This window comes from Nerophis lumbriciformis, linkage group LG31 (assembly GCF_033978685.3).
Source record: "Nerophis lumbriciformis linkage group LG31, RoL_Nlum_v2.1, whole genome shotgun sequence".
Taxonomy (NCBI): Eukaryota; Metazoa; Chordata; class Actinopteri; order Syngnathiformes; family Syngnathidae; genus Nerophis; species Nerophis lumbriciformis.
Genome location: NC_084578.2, coordinates 4,813,549 through 4,822,500, shown reverse-complemented (window position 1 = coordinate 4,822,500; position 8,952 = coordinate 4,813,549).

Here is an 8,952-nt window from a genome sequence, read left to right as displayed (position 1 = left end):
TGAGGAAAATGAGTAGCACAGAAAATGTTTTGTAGCGGAGAAAAAAATAAGGAGCAATATGAAATGTCTTAAATAACACAATTTCATTAATAACACTCAAAACAAGGTACAAAACAATTATTTTCCGGACCATACACTCTTAGAAATAAGGGTTCTAAAAGGGTTCTTCTACAAGGGCTGAGGTTCTAACTGGAACCATTTGCTTCTGAAAAACCCTTTCCCGAAGAAAGGGTTTTTCAAGGGTTCTTGGTAACGCTAATGGTTCCAGTAAGAACCATTTTGATCCAGAGAACCCTTTAAAACCCCTTTTCTGAATAATTGGTTTTAAAAGGGTTCTCACTAACACTAAGGGTTCCAGTAAGAACTATTTTGATCCAGAGAACTGTTTTTGGAAGAAAGAGTTCTTCAGGGATTGTTGAAAGCATGGGTAAGATCCTGTGTCACCAGGGACATACTTCCTGATAACATTTGCCAATAATGGTGCCTATCTTTAAATAAATGTTTTGAATGTTTGTTCAATGTCAACATGATAAATGACCACAATATATTATGAACTAAACTGATCTGTAGAATACAATATGGTTCTTTATAGAACCCTCAGAAGACAAGACGGTTATCGGTGAAAACCTTTGAAAAGGGATGTTTTTAGAACCCCCTGTGTCAGGTCTAGATGAAACCCTTGAAACATGACATAGTTCTTTGTGGAACTCCCTGTGTGGGTTCTAGATGAAACCCTTGAAACCTGAAAGGGTTTTTAGTGGAACTCCCTGCATGGGTTCTAGATGAAACCCTTGACAAACGAAAGGGTTCTTAGTGGAACTCCCTGTGTGGGTTCTAGATGAAACCCTTGAAATACGAAAGGGTTCTTAGTGGAACTCCCTGCATGGGTTCTAGTTGAAAGTCTTGAAATACAAAAGGGTTCTTAGTGGAACTCCCTGTGTGGGTTCTAGATGAAACCCTTGAAATACGAAAGGGTTCTTAGTGGAACTCCCTGTGTGGGTTCTAGATGAAACCCTTGAAACCTGAAAGGGTTTTTAGTGGAACTCCCTGCATGGGTTCTAGATGAAACCCTTGACAAACGAAAGGGTTCTTAGTGGAACTCCCTGTGTGGGTTCTAGATGAAACCCTTGAAATACGAAAGGGTTCTTAGTGGAACTCCCTGTGTGGGTTCTAGATGAAACCCTTGAAATACGAAAGGGTTCTTAGTGGAACTCCCTGTGTGGGTTCTAGATGAAACCCTTGAAACATGAAAGGGTTCTTAGTGGAACTCCCTGCATGGGTTCTAGATGAAACCCTTGACAAACGAAAGGGTTCTTAGTGGAACTCCCTGTGTGGGTTCTAGATGAAACCCTTGAAATACGAAAGGGTTCTTAGTGGAACTCCCTGTGTGGGTTCTAGATGAAACCCTTGAAATACGAAAGGGTTCTTAGTGGAACTCCCTGTGTGGGTTCTAGATGAAACCCTTGAAATACGAAAGGGTTCTTAGTGGAACTCCCTGTGTGGGTTCTAGATGAAACCCTTGAAATACGAAAGGGTTCTTAGTGGAACTCCCTGTGTGGGTTCTAGATGAAACCCTTGAAACATGAAAGGGTTCTTAGTGGAACTCCCTGCGTGGGTTCTTTGTAGAACCTCTCATGGGGGGTTCTGGGTGGAACCTTACACACACAGTTCTAGGTAGAACCCTCCAAAAGGGTTCCAGGTGGAACCTTTATAAAAAGGTTCTACCTGGAGCCAAAAAGGGTTCTCCTATGAGGACGAGCCGAAGAACCTTATATGGTTCTACTTAGCACTTTTATTTCTAAGAGTGTAGGGCGCACCGGATTATAAGGCGCACTGCCGATGAATGGTCTATTTTCGACCTTTTTTCCTATTTAAAGCGCACTAGATTATAGGGCGCATTAAAGGAGTCATATTATTATTATGTTTTCTAAATTGCAAACACTTCCTTGTGGTCTACATCAGGGTTCCCCAACTTTTTTTCCACCAGGGACCGGTTTATTGTATGCATTACTTTCACGGACCGGCTTTCTACTGTATGTGTGGCAGATAAAAACAGCAAAAAAATGATCCTTTGGCTACAATCTTGAACATTAACATTTTATATGTCCATTAATGTGTATTGTACCATGTACCATAACAAAGGAGTAATATACATCTATTAACAAGCTTATTAGTGTTTAGTGGGACAGGCGAAAGTTAAGTTGGAGAAAATGCGTTAGTTCGTAAATTAATTAGTGTTTCTGTTCGGCCCAATAGCAAATGCGTCATGGACCGGTACCAGGCCCCGGACCGGTGGTTGGGGACTACTTGTCTACATAACATGTACCGTATTTTTCGGAGTATAAGTCGCTCTGGAGTATAAGTCGCACCGGCCGAAAATGCATAATAGAGAAGGAACAAATCATATATAAGTCGCACTGGAGTATAAGTCGCATTTTTGGGGGAAATTTATTTGATAAAAGCCAACAGCAAGAATAGACATTTGAAAGGCAATTTAAAATAAATAAAGAATAGTGAACAACAGGCTGAATAAGTGGACCGACACCAGCAGATGACATGGCACCCCAAACCATCACCCAACCATGCAAATTTTGCATTTCCTTTGGAAATCGAGGTCCCAGAGTCTGGAGGAAGACAGGAGAGGCACAGGATCCACGTTGCCTGAAGTCTAGTGTAAAGTTTCCACCATCAGTGATGGTTTGGGGTGCCATGTCATCTGCTGGTGTCGGTCCACTCTGTTTCCTGAGATCCAGGGTCAACGCAGCCGTCTACCAGCAAGTTTTAGAGCACTTCATGTTTCCTGCTGCTGACCTGCTCTATGGAGATGGAGATTTCAAGTTCCAACAGGACTTGGCGCTTGCACACAGCGCAAAATCTACCCGTGCCTGGTTTACGGACCATGGTATTTCTGTTCTAAATTGGCCCGCCAACTCCCCTGACCTTAGCCCCATAGAAAATCTGTGGGGTATTGTGAAAAGGAAGATGCAGAATGCCAGACCCAAAAACGCAGAAGAGTTGAAGGCCACTATCAGAGCAACCTGGGCTCTCATAACACCTGAGCAGTGCCAGAAACACTTCGACTCCATGCCACGCCGCATTAACGCAGTAATTGAGGCAAAAGGAGCTCCAACCAAGTATTGAGTATTGTACATGCTCATATTTTTCATTTTCATACTTTTCAGTTGGCCAACATTTCTTAAAATCCCTTTTTTGTATTAGCCTTAAGTAATATTCTAATTTTGTGACACACGGAATTTTGGATTTTCATTTGTTGCCACTTCAAATCATCAAAATTAAATGAAATAAACATTTGAATGCATCAGTCTGTGTGCAATGAATAAATATAATGTACAAGTTACACCTTTTGAATGCAATTACTGAAATAAATCAAGTTTTTCAAAATATTCTAATTTACTGGCTTTTACCTGTAAGTCACTCTGGAGTATATTTATAGCACCGCTGCCAAGCACGAGGCCATTGTTTCCAAACGAGCGAACGATCATGGAATCAGCCGGAGAAAAATCGCAAACGAGTCTTAAACCGAAAAGAAAACTGCAGTCATTCCGTGAAGAATATTCAAAAGCCTATCCGGGAATAATTACCCGTTCCAAAAAGGGTGAAAACTACGCGAATTGCACCTTGTGCAGACAAGATTTTTCAATCAGACACGGAGGAATTAGCGATGTAAAAGACCACGTTGGGACAAAAAAACACAAGTCTAATGCCGTTGTTAGCGATACAAGTGGAAAACTTTCAACGTTTTTCGTCGCCCAAAAGTTACCATATCATTTTTGCAGTATGATCAATCTGATAGAATACATTTGGATGGTTGGGGCCTACTGGTCTACATAACATGTAGACCAGTGTTTATACTATTTATGCTTTCAAGTCCAAGTTGAAGAAATCTTGTTAAATGTTGACAGCATAACTACCAAAATACAGTCCATGTGTGTTTATTGACAACAGGGTTATAACCTGGACACGTTAGCTCGTCGGTATGAAAACAGGTGACTGTTATTACGTGCGTCTGCCCCGGCCCACGAGTCAAACAGCGGCGGTGTTAATGAAGCAGCGTCAGACTGCTCACCGTCAGTGAAACGCTCGGTGAAATCGCGGATTAACGTTAATTATATGACGAGTCGCGAGCGATGCAGCTATAACCTATCTACCTATAACTTATATTACCCTCGTATTTTGATCCCGTCCGTCCGTCCCTCTTCTTCTTCTTCTTCTTCTTCTTCTTCTTCTTCTTCTTCTTCTGGCCCACCAGGTGAATTAAGTGCTATTGGCGGAGTTACAAGGCATAGTAGGCTACCGCCACCTACTGCACCGGAGTTGTAACTACAAGCAACATTCACAGACAGAGTCCCATTGCTTTTATGAGCGGTCGAGCGAGTCAAAAGCCGAAAAATCCATTTGTGGCGGACGTAATTCTTTCGTGGCGGGCCGCCACAAATAAATGAATGTGTGGGAAACACTGGGTTCCGATCCGATAAAAACTGAAAGAAGGTGGCGGAACAGCTGAATCAGAGTAACATAATAAGAGAGATTCACCTCTCTGAACATTCATTCTTCAAAGAAAATAATAACAATTGAGCCAAACCGCACAACTTTTACCAACCAGCGGTATAGCTCGGTTGATAGAGTGGCTGTGCTAGCAACTTGAGGGTTCCAGGTTCGATCCCAGCTTCCGCCATCCTAGTCACTGCCGTTGTGTCCTTGGCCAAGACACTTTACCCACGTGCTCCCAGTGCCACCCACACTGCTTTAAATGTAACTTAGATATTGGGTTTCACTATGTAAAAGAGCTTTCAATCAATGTTTATTTAATCAATGTTTATTTATATAGCCCTAAATCACAAGTGTCTCAAAGGGCTGCACAAGCCACAACGACATCCTCGGTACAAAGCCCACATAAGGGCAAGGAAAAACTCACCCCAGTGGGACGTCGATGTGAATGACTATGAGAAACCTTGGAGAGGACCGCATATGTGGGTAACCCCCCCCCCCCTCTAGGGGAGACCGAAAGCAATGGATGTCGAGTGGGTCTGACATAATATTGTGAGAGTCCAGTCCATAGTGGATCCAACATAATAGTAAGAGTCCAGTCCATAGTGGGGCCAGCAGGACACCATCCCGAGCGGAGACGGGTCAGCAGCGCAGAGATGTTCCCAGCCGATGCACAGGCGAGTGGTCCACCCCGGGTCCCGACTCTGGACAGCCAGCACTTCATCCATGGCCACCGGACCTGTGCCCCCCCCCCTCCACAAGGAATAGGGGAGCAGAGGAGAAAAGAAAAGAAACGGCAGATCAACTGGTCTAACAGGGGGGCTATTTAAAGGCTAGAGTATACAAATGAGTTTTAAGATGGGACTTAAATGCTTCTACTGAGGTAGCATCTCTAATTGTTACCGGGAGGGCATTCCATAGTACTGGAGCCCGAATAGAAAACGCTCTATAGCCCGCAGACTTTTTTTGGGCTCTGGGAATCACTAATAAGTTCTTTGAACGCAGATTTCTTGCCGGGACATATGGTACAATGCAATCGACAAGATAGGACGGAGCTAGACCGTGTAGTATTTTATACGTAAGTAGTAAAACCTTAAAGTCGCATCTTAAGTGCACAGGAAGCCAGTGCAGGTGAGCCAGTATAGGCGTAATATGATCAAACTTTCTTGTTCTTGTCAAAAGTCTAGCAGCCGCATTTTGTACCAATTGTAGTCTTTTAATGCTAGACATAGGGAGACCCGAAAATAATACGTTACAGCAGTCGAGACGAGACGTAACGAACGCATGAATAACGATCTCAGCGTCGCTAGTGGATAAAATGGAACGAATTTTAGCGATATTACGGAGATGAAAGAAGGCCGTTTTAGTAACACTCTTAATGTGTGATTCAAAGGAGAGAGTTGGGTGGAAGATAATACCCAGATTCTTTACTGATTCGCCTTGTGTAATTGTTTGGTTGTCAAATGTTAAGGTGGTATTATTAAATAAATGTCGGTGTTTAGCAGGACCGATAATCAGCATTTCCGTTTTCTTGGCGTTGAGTTGCAAGAAGTTAGCGGACATCCATTGTTTAATTTCATTAAGACACGCCTCCAGCTGACTACAATCCGGCGTGTTGGTCAGCTTTAGGGGCATGTAGAGTTGGGTGTCATCAGCATAACAATGAAAGCTAACACCGTATTTGCGTATGATGTCGCCTAGCGGCAGCATGTAAATACTAAAGAGTGCAGGGCCAAGAACCGAACCCTGAGGAACTCCGCAGGTTACCTTAACATAGTCCGAGGTCACGTTATTATGGGAGACGCATTGCATCCTGTCAGTAAGATAAGAGTTAAACCACGACAAAGCTAAGTCTGACATACCAATACGTGTTTTGATACGCTCTAATAAAATATTATGATCGACGGTATCGAAAGCAGCGCTAAGATCAAGAAGCAGCAACATAGATGACGCATCAGAATCCATCGTTAGCAGTAGATCATTAGTCATTTTTGCGAGGGCTGTCTCCGTAGAGTGATTTGCCCTGAAACCGGATTGAAAAGGTTCACAGAGATTGTTAGACACTAAGTGTTCATTTAGCTGCTGTGCGACAATTTTTTCGAGGATTTTCGAAATAAAGGGAAGGTGGGACACCGGTCGGTAGTTTACCATGAGGTCAGGATCAAGGTTAGGTCTTTTGAGCAGAGGATGAATAACCGCTTTCTTGAGTCACTAGAGAAAAGCGCCATATAAATATAATTCACTCCACTTCACACTTTTCAGCTTTATTTTGCAAATAAATATTCGCAGTAACTGCGTCTTACAGTGTGCAAGATTCTACCACATCTCTTTGGAAATTATAAAAAAATAAAATACAAGAATTATAATAATAAGTATACTTGTACTTTGTACAAAAGAACGTTCTAACATTGCTCAGCAGTAGAACATGCTTAACAAACAGCATCTGATAATTCTCCATAGACCGTGGTGGTGGTGGTGGTGGTGGTGGGGGGTGCATGTATGAAGTGTGTGCAACCTTCTCATACCTGGTGACTGAATGGAGAATGGAGCAGCTTAAATTCATTTCCAGGCAAGGTCCTTTGAGTCCACTGAAAGATGATTTACTGAAAGTGTTACTGTTACTGACTGTAAGGCATATATCAGTTTGCATGGTGATATTAGAAGGATTATTTATGGTGCTGCTCTCTCTTAGTAGTCAAACCTGCTTGTCACTAACTCTTACCAAGCAGGCTTTTCTTTTTCTATATATTATATATGGTATTTATATACTCATAGCCTGTTTTAGAGAATGAACGGAAATCAACTCTTGATGGCAAAAAAAAAAATCTGACGACATGACATCAACTACTGCAGATCCAAAACGTCTTCATTTCAGACTACTTTTATGTACACTTCATTCCTCTACGGGCACAAAGTCAACAACCTTTACATGATCACAAGTTAAAGCACACGTTGGCCTATAAGAACACGTTCTGAGATCACGTCTGTGCCATTAATTTAATTGATGTGTGCGCAAATTCAACATAACTACTTTGAATTAAAGTACTGTACTTCTTAGAATTCTCCAGATATTGCGTGTGTGTTAAAAGGGGAAACTGCACTTTAAAAAAAAAAAATGTTTTGCCTGTCATTCACAATCCTTAAGTAAGACAAGAACTCACATTTTTTTAATGCGTTTTAAGTCGTAAATAAATGTTACAGTCACTATTTTCCGCCGATAAAGCGCTAAAAAAATCCAAAAACCTCCATTAAGGTTTTGCATACATGCTGTAAGTATATACGTAATGTAGTAAAATTCATAATAATGTATTTACATATTCAGCTAATTTTAAGAATACGGCGGTGCATTAATGTTACAGACGCAGCACAGCATTCGCTTTGCCCTTTCAACAACAAAAACACCAGTAATCATGGCAGACTTCATGAGAGACAACAAAGACTAATTTGGGAAAAATTATGATCCAGAAACTTATATTTTTTGAGCCTGAATATAAGGAGGATGATTTAGAAGTTGAGTAATATTAATTAATCTTCATCTAAACACTAAGCATCACGTAGCGGTATTGCTAAGTGCTAAACACAAATTCTCGACATAATGAAACAATCTCTTACTGTATAATCTCTGCTCTCACCGTTTAAGTGAAGAATTAATCATAATCCGCACAAAAATGTGCTGCGAAAAAGCATCTTTTTGTGTATTTAATATAGTATAAGTTGGATGTCAAAGTTGACCAACTTGTGGGTTTATGTCCACAACCTTCTACTATCCAGGTGAGAGGCATGATTTATAATCTGAAATTAACTTTCACAAACTCAGAGGCAATGCAGCAGCTCAACATGTCAATATAGCAGCATGAGCTAGTTAGCTCTTATAATCAGCGCTAATACTTGGTTAATATTCACGTCATGAGTTATGAGGTTTTATTTGTTTTGTTTTTTTAGTTGTTTTTTTATGGTCGGGATTAGGGGTGTAAAGGTACGTGTATTTGTATTGAACCGTTTCGGTACGGGGGTTCCGGTTCGGTTCAGAGGTGTACCGAACGAGTTTCCACACGGACATATTAAGTAGCGTAACGCACGTTGTGTAAACAATGCACACCGAGGCACAACACACGGCATGCTAGCAGCTAACGGGCTATGATAGACTGACCATACGACATGTCGTCTTTTGCGGAGCTGTCAGGGCGGAATTTCTTAAATGCCTCAAATGTCCGGCATTTTGAGTTAGGGTTGCGTGTATTTTAAATGTACGTTCAGGGTTAAGAAGGGGTTAAAAACAAAACAAACAGCAGCATTGGTGAGGGAGGGGCAGAGACAGAGAGAGAGAGAGAGTTATGATAAACGCGCATGCGTCGCCAGGCTCTGCTTTTTATCCATAGATTTATCAGATTTAATTTTTTATTATCTATGGCAAGGGTGTCAAAAGTGTGCCCCGGAGGCCAT